Source organism: Triticum aestivum, chromosome 7D, assembly GCF_018294505.1.
Source record: "Triticum aestivum cultivar Chinese Spring chromosome 7D, IWGSC CS RefSeq v2.1, whole genome shotgun sequence".
Classification (NCBI taxonomy): Eukaryota; Viridiplantae; Streptophyta; class Magnoliopsida; order Poales; family Poaceae; genus Triticum; species Triticum aestivum.
This window is the reverse complement of record NC_057814.1, coordinates 631,037,956-631,050,719: the sequence shown is the minus strand read 5'-3', so window position 1 is coordinate 631,050,719 and position 12,764 is coordinate 631,037,956.

The window sequence follows — 12,764 nt, the reverse complement described above, 5'->3', positions numbered from 1 at the left end:
TTTTCCGTGAACCCGTAAGCCGCCGTAATAGCCACCCAGTTATGGATGACGTTTAACAAACCCCAAAGTTCACGAAGCAAGTACGAAGGAACTCGATACTCGCATGGTCTAAGGAATTATGCAAACATTAACTATCTCTGTGTTATTAACCATAAACTTGTGACGAAAAGAATCTCATAGCATAACATCAATTTGTGTCGATTCAACACAAGTGTTCTACCAACATCGCGCCCTCAGAATTGCCAGCATAGACATGCCCATGATCAGGAAAACAGGATCATCATGCAATACATGAGCCAGTCTTAGAGGCAAGACTAGGAATACATTTTACCGTTTAGTATACCACACGTGCACATGAGTTTCCCTCCGAGCCTCGTGGATATTGCAGACTCGAGAATCATTGCAGTTATAGCATGGAAGCTAAACATTCATTACAAACTTTAGAGATACAAAATAACTATTATTACTGCCACTAGGGCATATCTCCTACAGACTCCCACTTGCACTAGAGTCATAATCCAGTTACATGGCTTCCCTAACACCAATGGCTATCCGGTGCTGCTCATGCTTTGCTCGTGGTAGAGGCTTTGTCATCGGGTCTGACACGTTCAGATCCGTGTGAACTTTGCGTACTTTCACTAAACCCGCTTCGACATGATGTCGAATGAGTTTATATTTGCGTTCAATATGTCTTGTCTTATGGTGAGAACTTGACTCCCTTGCATGAGCCACGGCGCCACTATTATCACAATAGATCTCCACCGGGTCCTGGGCACTAGGAACCACACCAAGGTCTTCAAGAAATTGCTTGATCCATACCGCCTCCTTGGAGGCTTCTGAAGCAGCAACATATTCCGCCTTCATCGTAGAATCCGCCACAGTCTTTTGTTTGGAACTTTTCCAATCAACTGCGCCACCGTTCAATATGAAAACATAGCCTGATTGAGATTTTAAGTCATCTGGGTCAGTCATGAAGCCTGCATCAGTGTAACCACTTACAATGAGCTCTTCATCACCTCCGTACACAAGGAGTAATCCTTGGTCCTTCTGAGGTACTTAAGAATACCCTTGACTGTGGCCAGTGTTCCAATCCTGGATCACTTTGGTACCGGCTACTAACACTTAGCGCATAGGAAACGTCCGGTCTTGTACATAGCATGGCATACATAATAGAACCAACTGCCGAGGCATATGGAACATCATTCATTTGCACTCGCTCATCGAGAGTCCCAGGACACTGATTCTTGCAAAGCACTGTGCCAGGTGACATGGGGAGAAGGCCCTTCTTGGAATTCTCCATGTTGAAACTTCTCAACACCTTGTCAATGTACGTGCTTTGGCTAAGCGCTATCAGGCGTTTTGATCTATCTCTATAGATTCTGATGCCTAATACATATGCCGCTTCGCCTAAGTCTTTCATTGAAAAACTTTTCTTCAATGAGTCTTCTATTTCGCTAAGAAAATTAACGTCATTTCCAATCAATAATATGTCATCCACATACAAGATTAGAAATGCTTTTGTGCTCCCACTAAACTTCTTGTAAACACAAGATTCTTCGTCATTCCTGATGAAGCCAAATTCTTTGACCACTTCATCAAAACGAATGTTCCAGCTCCTTGACGCTTGCTTCAGACCATAAATGGCTTTCTGAAGTTTGCATACCTTTCCAGCATCCTTATGAACGACAAAACCTTCTGGCTGTATCATGTATACATCCTCTGTGAGGTTTCCATTTAGGAAAGCCGTTTTGACATCCATCTGCCATATTTCATAATCGAAATAAGCAGCAATTGCTAGTAATATCCGAACAGACCTAATCATAGCTACGGGCGAGAAAGTCTCGTCGTAGTCCACTCCTGGAACTTGTGTGAACCCTTTCGCGACAAGTCTAGCTTTGTGGATAGTAATGTTACCATCTGCGTCTGTCTTCCTTTTGAAAATCCATTTACAACCAATCGGCTTTACGCCTTCAAGAAGTTCTTCCAAGTTCCAAACTTGGTTTTCGTACATGGATTCCATTTCGGATTTCATGGCCTTGTGCCATTCCTTTGAGCTGGGCCCTGCCATCGCTTCCTTGTAGTGTGCAGGTTCATCGTCTTCAAGAATGAAGATTTCATTATGAAACCACTCAGGTGGCTGGATAGCCCTACCTGATCTGCGCGGTTCAGTTACAACATTGTCTGAAGTCTCCGCATCATATGCGACAACTTCAGGCTCAGTTGCAGGGATAATTAGCGGAATTTCTTCCGGTTCCTTAGCCATATCAACTATTGCCGAAGATTCACTAATCTCATCAAGTTGTACTGTCCTCCCACTTAATTCTTTGGCGAGAAACTCTTTCTCAAGAAATTGTCCATTTCTAGCAACAAACACTTTGTTATCTGACGGGTGGTAGAAGGAATACCCAATTGTTTCCTTGGGATAACCTACAAAGTAACATTTGTCTGATCTGGGATCTAGTTTGGTAGGTTGTAAACGTTTTACGTATACCTCACAACCCCAAATCCTGAGATGCGACATACCGGGTTTCTTCCCGTTCCATAACTCGTATGGTGTCATCTCAACTGATTTAGACGGTGCTCTGTTAAGTGTGTGAGCAGCAGCTTCCAGTGCGTGACCCCAAAAAGATATCGGAAGATTTGTAAGAGACATCATCGACCTTACCATGTCCAACAAGGTTCGGTTACGTCGTTCCGATACTCCATTTCTTTGTGGAGTTCCGGGAGGCGTAAGCTGTGAAACGATTCCACGGTCACTCAGATGTTGGCCAAACTCATGACTAAGATATTCGCCTCCGCGATCAGACCGCAGAAACTTAATCTTTTTGTTACGATGATTTTCTACCTCCATCTAAAATTCTTTGAACTTTTCAAAGGTTTCCGACTTATGATTCATTAAGTAGATATAGACATACCTAGTCAAATCATCAGTAAAAGTCACGAAGTAGAAATACCCACCCCGTGCGCCTATGTTCATTGGACCACATACATCACTATGTATTATTTCCAATAATTCACCCGCCCGTTCAGGATGACCCGTGAACAGCGTCTTGGTCATTTTCCCCATCAGGCAAGCTTCACATGTGTCAAATGACTCAAAATCAAAGGACGGTAAAACTCCATCTTTATGGAGTTTTTGCATGCGTTTCTTTCCGATGTGGCCAAGCCGACAGTGCCACATGAAAGTGGTGGTGGTATCAGCCTTCTTAAGGCGTTTAGCATTCACGTTAAAGACATCATTTCCACATTCAAGATTTAGTATGAAAAGGCCCCAACAATGGGTGCAAATCCATAAAACATATCCTTACAATAAAGTGAACAATCATTGTTCTCAGACTTGTACGAATACCCATCGTGTACTAAACATGATCCTAAGATAATGTTTCTACACAATAGTGGAACAAAATAACAGTTACTTAGTTCTAAGATAAATCCTGAAGGGAGACGTAGAGGCATAATGCCGACGGCTTGAGCAGCGATCCCAGTGCCGTTCCCGACGCGCATCACGACTTCATTCTTTGCCAGCTTGTGCACCTTCTGAAGCCCCTGTATCGAGTTGCAAATGTGAACAACCGATCCGGTATCAAATACCCAAGACTTCGAATTTTCACTAGCAAGCTAAACGTCAATGACATTAACTTGTATAACAATTATACCTTCTCCGGTTTTCCCGGTCTTCTTATCTTCCAGATACTTCTTGCAGTTTCTCTTCCAGTGTCCTGTGCCCTTGCAGTAGAAGCACTCAGTTTCATTCTTGGCTCGGCCCTTAGAGTTGCTTTGGGAGCCGGTCTTACCGGCGCCCTTGCCCTTCTTTGGCTTGGCTTTCTTTTTGAAACTGGCGGTTTTATTCACAAGCAACACTTGCTTGCGATTTTTCCGCAGTCCTCCTTCTGTAGTTTTCAGCATGGCGAGCACCTCTTCCGGTGTCTTCTCCATCCCTGTCATGTTGTAGTTCATGACAAAACCGTCGTAAGACGGGGGGAGTGAAGAAAGCAACATGTCCATCATATGGCCAGGTGGAAGTGGAAATTCTAGGGCTTTAAGCCTTTCAGAATAGCCAATCATTTTGACCACGTGTTCACCAACTGAACTACCCTCAGCCATCTTGCATTCCATCAAAGTCTTCATGATATCAAATCATTCAGACTTTGCGGTTTCCTTGTACAGAGCATCCAATTCCCGGATCATATCACGGGGTTTATGGAATTCAAAACGTTTTTGAAGCCCTGGACTCATGCAAGCTAGCATGAGGCACTGCACTAAGTTGTGATCATCATCCTTAGTGGCCCAGACATTTTGTTCATCTTCTGGGACCTCTGCCGACGGTTTAGCTGGAAGAGCAGTTTCAAGCACATACAATTTCTTAGCGCTCCTGAGGACAATCCTCAGGTTACGGACCCAGTCCGCATAGTTGTTTCCAGTCGTAGCTAACTTCTCTTTCTCTAACATCGGGCCTAAGTTGAACGTGGTGTTGCGAGCCATTTGATCTACAACGGAAAATACAAGTTTCACTTAGACTTTGTTTATAATGAAATTTGCACTAGTGAATAAACATTTTTATTCTAAAGTGCGCTCCCACTCAAATCAATATCTCTCATAATTGATTTAGGGTGATTCAAGATCCATATTTCTATTTGATGCCATTGACGGGTTCATCACTGATGACACGAATTTCAATCGGTAGGCCAACTTGCCGATCATATCTCTATGTGATTCTTGTTCATCTTTCGATGGGCGTGTTCCGAGCTCAGGACTCTCCTGCCTGAACGTCAAAGACAACCAAGTGATCTTGCTTCGAGGTCTGACCTCACCCGCCTCATTCCTCTCGATTCGTTCGTGCTCATGTGTACATGGTGCACCCCGAAAAGATACGAATTTCAGACGGTGCTACACTTGGGTGAACACTAACTACTTTGATATTTTAAGTTTGAGAGATCACCCTAATAAAAGCGACTACCGCGCAATCAAGAAGGGTGTATCAAGAGGGATAAACATCTCAGGCAATTCATAATAGCATGATATGGTATAGCCTCTTCTGACGGAGAAGTTAACTATTTCTTCGTCTTCGGCATTCCGTTGGTGTTCACCTTCGCGAAGATTGCCACCACCTTGTCGATGCACCAGATAATATCGCTATCTCCATAGCGGATAAAATAAATGCATTACTTAAGGTTGACACACAGGTCATTAAAGTGCACTCATATGGCTCCAGCCATCATGCCGAATCATGACACGCAGGTCATGTTAATTACATCATATAGTCATCTCATACACAATCAAATTGAATATGAGCATTGCTATACCACATCACATGCACATCCTGCAAAACCAAGTTAGACGCCTCTAATCAGTTTATGCAAAATTTTATTTTACGTGGCTTCTAAGGTTTTGACTTAAACCGCAGCTACCAACGTTTTATCATCAAGTATGATTATTCAAGTTGCTAGATTAACATCTCGGGGTGTATGAAACACGAGATAATTAAATCTCGAGCCCCATACTAAACTTCGTCATACGCATGACCCTCGTGCAGATCATATCTGCAATGCCCTTTCATCTGCGAATTTCATCTTTCTTTTGACTACGGCAGAACCCAAAGAACTGATAGCACTTCCATGATCAATCAGGATCACGGATTGCCAGAACTTTGTCAAATTCCACCATGCTATCTCGAGATTGAGCAAACGCAAATTCTAGGGAAGCAACAAGAACGTCGGGTAACAGATTTCATCTGTCACCCGCATAAATAATTTTCAGCAATAGATCTCATGTACTACCTAATTATTTTATGCAATACCCATACATCTCCATGTATTCTAGATCGAAACATGCATCTATGCATAGAACGGCTCTGATACCACTGTAGGGGAATGCGACAGAAAACAAAAATTTCGGTATAGCGAGCATGCCCAGGACCACTATGGAGACTGCATAGTGGTTTGATCTGATCCGTACCGACTCGAAGCACAGCGGAAGAAGATTCGGTGGAGATCGTCGGTGCAGATCCCCGCAGCTAGGATTTACAACCTCCCAACCGCGAGGATGTACTCCCTCTCCGGACAGCCCTTCAGGAGGCGGTCGGACAGTCCCCCGGACGATATCGCGGACAGCCCTTCGGGAGGATCCTCGAAACTCGGACGGTAACTCGGACAGCCCTTCGGGAGGATACTCGAACAGCCCCTCGGGCAAAAGATCGAAACTACAATCTCTCTACGGGGTTGCACACATACGGTGTCAGCTATCCGGCAGGGCTTCGCCGTCCAAAACAAGTTCCTGCCGGAACCCAGGTAGCCTTTCGGCTCTACGAAACTATTTCACTGGGAGGGAGAGAGAAGCCAGACAAGTCATGGCATGTGTATGAGAGCAAGGGATGATCTTTGGGCAGCCCCCTCACCCCCTATTTATAGGAAAACCAAGGGGTAGGGTGCCTCCACAAATTACCAAAAACTCCCATGCATTAGGTCACACATGAGGGTGTTATGGGCAAAATGGGAGGCCATGTGGAGCTCCATGGAGCACCACCATGTTTGGCCGTCCAACCCCTTGGGGCCCCCCATGAGGGGCTTCCTTGGCCCCCAAGCCCTTCTAGAAGCCTTTTCACAAAAGCCCTAAAAAGGTGGCTTTCCAAAAAATATCCATAAAGCTGATTTTCACTATTCACGACGACATTTTTCAGCGTCCGTTCGAACTGAAAATATTTATGTGGGCTTAGAACATTTCCAGTACCCACTAAAATAATTTTCAATGCGTTCCGAAACAATTCCGGTTTAGTGATTTTCATCTGCGAAACGCATCTGAAGTGGCTCCGGCAGCTCCGGAACATTTCTTGTTTCTATCCTGGAAAATTCCAAGAAATTCCAGAATGATTCTGGCACCCTCCAAGAATTATCAGGCATGTGCCGAAACCAATTTGACTTAATAGTCCCGAAAGAACTTTTCGGTTTCACCAAAACTCATCCGATGACCTCTCTCTGCGGAACTTTTCCGCTGTCCGAAACTTTTACGGTGATTTTCTCTCAGACTCCCTGTCTAATATTCAGCAGATAGATGACCCTTAAGCGCGTGACCCTATAGGTTCGGTGAAGTATAGACATGACCCGGAACCCCTTCCGATCAATGATCAACATCGGAGCCGTGGACACCCATATTGACCCCTGTACCCACACGAATAAATATTCGAGTGAACCTCCAGTTGCAGTGAGCTATTCCTGTTGCTTCACGATTTGTCACAAACACCCGAGGTGAGATTTATTGCATCCCCATGGACGAACAATTTGTCCACCATGCAAGTTACCTCGTTACCGGTTTTGTTCTCTTTCTCGTTTTCGTGTTCCGGCATCCCAGTGATCAAATCACAAGGTGTCTGGCCAGACGATTATGGATACCGTAACACCGAGAGGGCCCGAGAATATCTCTCCATCGTCGGAGGAGCAAATCCCAATCTTGAGCTATCTCGTTACTTGCCATACTTTTCCGTGAACCCGTAAGCCGCCGTAATAGCCACCCAGTTACGGATGACATTTAACAAACCCCAAAGTTCACGAAGCAAGTACGAAGGAACTCGATACTCGCATGGTCTAAGGAATTATGCAAACATTAACTATCTTTGTGTTATTAACCATAAACTTGTGACGAAAAGAATCTCATAGCATAACATCAATTTGGGTTGATTCAACACAAGTGTTCTACCAACATCGCGCCCTCAGAATTGCCAGCATAGACATGCCCATGATCAGGAAAACAGGATCATCATGCAATACATGAGCTAGTCTTAGAGGCAAGACTAGGAATACATTTTACCGTTTAGTATACACACGTGCACATGAGTTTCCCTCCGAGCCTCGTGGATATTGGAGACTCGAGAATCATTGCAGTTATAGCATGGCAGCTAAACATTCATTACAAACTTTGGAGATACAAAATAACTGTTATTACTGCCTCTAGGGCATATCTCCTACAATCGCTTCTTCTCTCTCTTTGAATCTCAATACAAAGTTCTCCACGATTCTCGTGGAGATCTATTCGATGTAATCTTCTTTTGCGGTGTGTTTGTTGAGACCGATGAATTTTGGGTTTATGATCAAGTTTATCTATGAACAATATTTGAATCTTCTCTGAATTCTTTTATGTATGATTGGTTATCTTTGCAAGTCTCTTCGAATTATCAGTTTGGTTTGGCCTACTAGATTGATCTTTCTTGCAATGGGAGAAGTGCTTAGCTTTGGGTTCAATCTTGCGGTGTCCTTTCCCAGTGACAGCAGGGGCAGCAAGGCACGTATTGTATTGTTGCCATCGAGGATAAAAAGATGGGGTTTATATCATATTGCATGAGTTTATCCCTCTACATCATGTCATCTTGCTTAAAGCGTTACTCCGTTCTTATGAACTTAATACTCTAGATGCATGCTGGATAGCGGTCGATGTGTGGAGTAATAGTAGTAGATGCAGGCAGGAGTCGGTCTACTTGTCACGGACGTGATGCCTATATACATGATCATACCTAGATATTCTCATAACTATGCTCAATTTTATCAATTGCTCAACAGTAATTTGTTCACCCACCGTAATACTTATGCTCTTGAGAGAAGCCACTAGTGAAACCTATGGCCCCCAGGTCTATTTTCCATCATATTAATCTTCCAACACTTAGCTATTTTTATTGCCTTTTATTTTACTTTGCATCTTTATTATAAAAATACCAAAAATATTATCTTATCATATCTATCAGATCTCACTTTCGTAAGTGACCGTGAAGGGATTGACAACCCCTTTATTGCGTTGGTTGCGAGGTTTTTATTTGTTTGTGTAGGTGCGAGGGACTTGAGCGTGGCCTCCTACTGGATTGATACCTTGGTTCTCAAAAACTGAGGGAAATACTTACGCTACTTTGCTGCATCACCCTTTCCTCTTCAAGGGAAAACCAACGCAGTGCTCAAGAGGTAGCATCGAGCGTGTTGGGTAATGTGGTGCACCCCTACAGGGAAGTTTATATATTCGAATAGCCGTTATCCATGGTAACAGGACGATCCGGAGTTGTATTCCGACCTCATGACAAATAGAACCGGATACATAATAAAACACACCCAGATAAATTCCAGACATAACCCGGTGATCGCTCTACCACAGGGCGACGAGGAGAGGATCGCCGGGTAGGATTATGTTATGCGTTGTTACTTGGTGAACTTACCAGCTACTCTCTTCTACATGCTTCAAGATGGAGGCTGCCAGAAGCTTAGTCTTCGATAGGACTAGCTATCCCCCTCTTATTCTGGCATTCTGCAGTTTAGTCCACAGATATTACCTTTTCATTGATACCGATGCATATGTAGTGTAGATCCTTGCTTGCGAGTACTTTGGATGAGTACTCACGGTTGCTTTGCTACTTCTTTTTCCCCCTTTCCCGGTTATTGCGATCATATGATGGAGTCCAGGAGCCAGAGGATCTTGAGGATGATTCTATGTTGAGTTCGGCTTCGAGGAGTAGTTAGGAGGTCCCAGGCAGGAGGCCTTGCCTTTTCGATCGTTGCTACTTTTGTGCTAGCCTTCTTAAGGCAATCTTGTTTAACTTAATGTCTATACTCAGATATTGTTGCTTTCGCTGACTCGTTTATGTTCAAGCACTTGTATTCAAGCCCTCGAGGCCCCTGGCTTGTAATATAAAGCTTGTATTATTTTATTTGTGTCTAGAGTTGTGTTGTGATATCTTCCCATGAGTCCTTGATCTTGATCGTACACATTTGTATGATTAGTGTACGATTGAATCGAGGGCGTCACGGCCGCCCCCAGTGAGCTCCCTCCCTTCCCAAGGTCCCCTTCTGCCACTGTTGCATGCTCATGGTCACCGCCGATGCGTGCTCATGCTGCTTGCCGCTGCCGCTACTGCTCGTCGGGTTGGTCACCATGGCTGTGTGCTACTGCTGCCTCATGGTGCTGCCTTTTTTTATTTGACAATGTGTGATGCTGCTGCTAGTCGCAAGTGATGAAATGACCATGGATATATAGTAATAGATGAATAGATAGATCGATGAAATGGAAGAGTAAAAATGTGGAAAAAATATTCGATGCACAATTTTTTGTTTTTTTTTGTGTAGTTTTACTAGGTTTTTAGATACATACTCAATGTGATAGATAGATGTTTTGTGGAGATGAGATGAGATGGAAAATAACATTTTTTAGGGTTTTTTAGATAGATAGACGAATGTTAAAATTTGGATATGATGAGTTGTTACTTCATCATGCTGATCTTGCTAAAAAATGAACAAAATTTCACACTTGACAGAGAAATTAGGATTTGAAGTATCATGATGACAAGATGTCATTAGCACTATGAATTTTTTTTCCTAGTTTGAAGTGTCAATGCTTTATGTGATGTGATGTGAGCTAAATTTTTTCCTCAGTGGAATTTACCGGATTTGTGGTGTTGCATCTTCGTGGAGTGATCGTCTATGTTGGAGTTGTTGGTCCCCGAGTGTCCCTCCGCTGATCGATTAAATCCTCTACATCCGAGGGTGAGCAACAAATCCATCTTCTCCTCTACTTTTTTTCATGTCACTATATTTCATTTTCACGTCAAGTCACGTATCCTAGGCGTCTCTTCTCTGAAAGGGTTGCATCGATAAATATGCATTCAATTGCATATTTATCACCGTAACTCTTTCAGATTGTCCAGCGTTTTCCACGGGCACCCCGAGAATGTGTAGATTGGGTAGTCCTCCATGCTCTACCCCATTCCGAGACAAAATTTTGGCAGCGCCTCCCCATTGTTCTCCGGATGCACATTCTCTCGGCTTTTTGCCGAGACATGTATCTGGAGAATAGCGGGGAGGTGTTGCCGAAATTTTGTCTCGAAATGGGGTAGAGCACGGAGAACATACTCAATCTACACATCCTCGGCTGGGATTAGGACCCATCTTTACCTATTAGAGATGTAAGTGGATTCAATGTCGATTCTCGTCAACTCGGTAGAAAATAAAACATTGATGTGATTAATTTAAATGAATCCTTAATTTTGTTGTGTGACTCCCAATAAAGCAGACATGGCAGATAATCAGTGGACGTACAGTGGTTTTTTTCTTCGGAATCAAGTAATAACATAGTGGGCCAAGAAAACGGATGTGTTTTTGAAGGAGATATTCCGTTGTCCAATGAGAATGGTGCCAGAATGCCCCTGTGCACAATGTAAGAGACGTATCCGTAGAGATAAGGATGAGATGACTTTGCACCTTCGCACGCATGGATTTATGCCAAACTTTAGCTTGCCTATAAACTTTGCACAGCGGGACCGTGGTAGAGAGGAGGTGATACATGCTATAGATGATAGCAACACTAGGAAGAGCACCTGTTAGCTTGATAATTACTGCGAGGGATCACCCTAATAGTTGACTACTGCGCAACCAAAGGGTGCAAACAACAAAGGGATAAATATCTCAGGCAATTCATAATAGCATGATATGGTATAGCCCTAGGTGCCGGGAACATCTCCATGGTCCTCCAAGGTCTTCATGAAATTTTCACCGAAAGTGTTGTCGTGGCGAAAATTTTGAAAACAACCGCGGTGCCACCAATTTTGTTCTTCTGCACTTCGCGAAGCTTCGGGTCCTCCATGTAACATATAGGCTACCTCTACGTCCAATACATTAAGGTGGAAATCCCGTGGCTCCATCTGTCATGTCATGACACGCATGCACTTAACATTACAACATATAACGATCTCATACATAAACTCATTATTATGACTAAGGCTATACCACATCATATGCAAACCTGCAAAACCAAGTTAGACATCCTCTAATCGGTTTGGAAAATTTTAATTAAGTGGTTTCTAGGGTTTTTGGATAACACTAACTACCTACATGCACAATCAAGGCGATAATTCTTGTTGCTAGATTAACTTTCGGGGTGTGTGAGGGAAGAGACTTAATTAAAAATATCTAGCCCCACACTAAACTTCGTCTAATATGCATGACCCCCTAGAAGATCATTCATCTTCATCGCCCTCTTGTGTATGGGGCGGTTGACTGTTCTTGACTGTGATGAAGCCCAAAGAACTCTTAGTAGATCGTCAACATCTAGAGCCGAACGATTGTCGAAACTTTGTACAAAGCTACATCATGCCGTCAATGAACTAAAACGAAGCAACGCCCAAGGGAAGCATAGCAAGAACATCAAACTCTCACATCCACATGTGAACTAGATCGAAACCTACATCTACTCATAGAACTGCTCTAATGCCACTGTTGGGAAATGCAGTAGAAAACAAAAAAAAATCACCCTACGATCACACGGGAACAATATGAATATGCTATAGGGTTTGGATCAATGATCGTTACCGACTCCGGAGTGCAATGGAAGTAGACAAGTCGGTGTAGATTGTACTTGAAGTCCCTCAAACCATTGATGACGATCCCGTGAACCGCCCTCAAACGATCCCTTGAACAGAAGACCGAAAGCACGACCTCTCTACTTGGTTGCAAATGTACGGTCTTCACGATCCCGGAGCGCTTCGCCACCCAGAGCTAATCGTTGCTGGAGAATTAGAGGAGGATATTAGAACCACACCGTGCTTCTAATTATGAGGAGGAACCAGGTCTGCTCTAATTAGTCAACTAGGACCAACAAGAACTAGAACTAGATGAACTATAGAAGGCTCCAAAACTTGTGTATTGAAAAGGGCCAACACCTCATGTATATATAGGTTAGAGGGGATAGGAGGGGCTGCCACCAAGGGGAGAAAGCCCTTCCTTGGTGCGCCGTCCAAGCCCCCC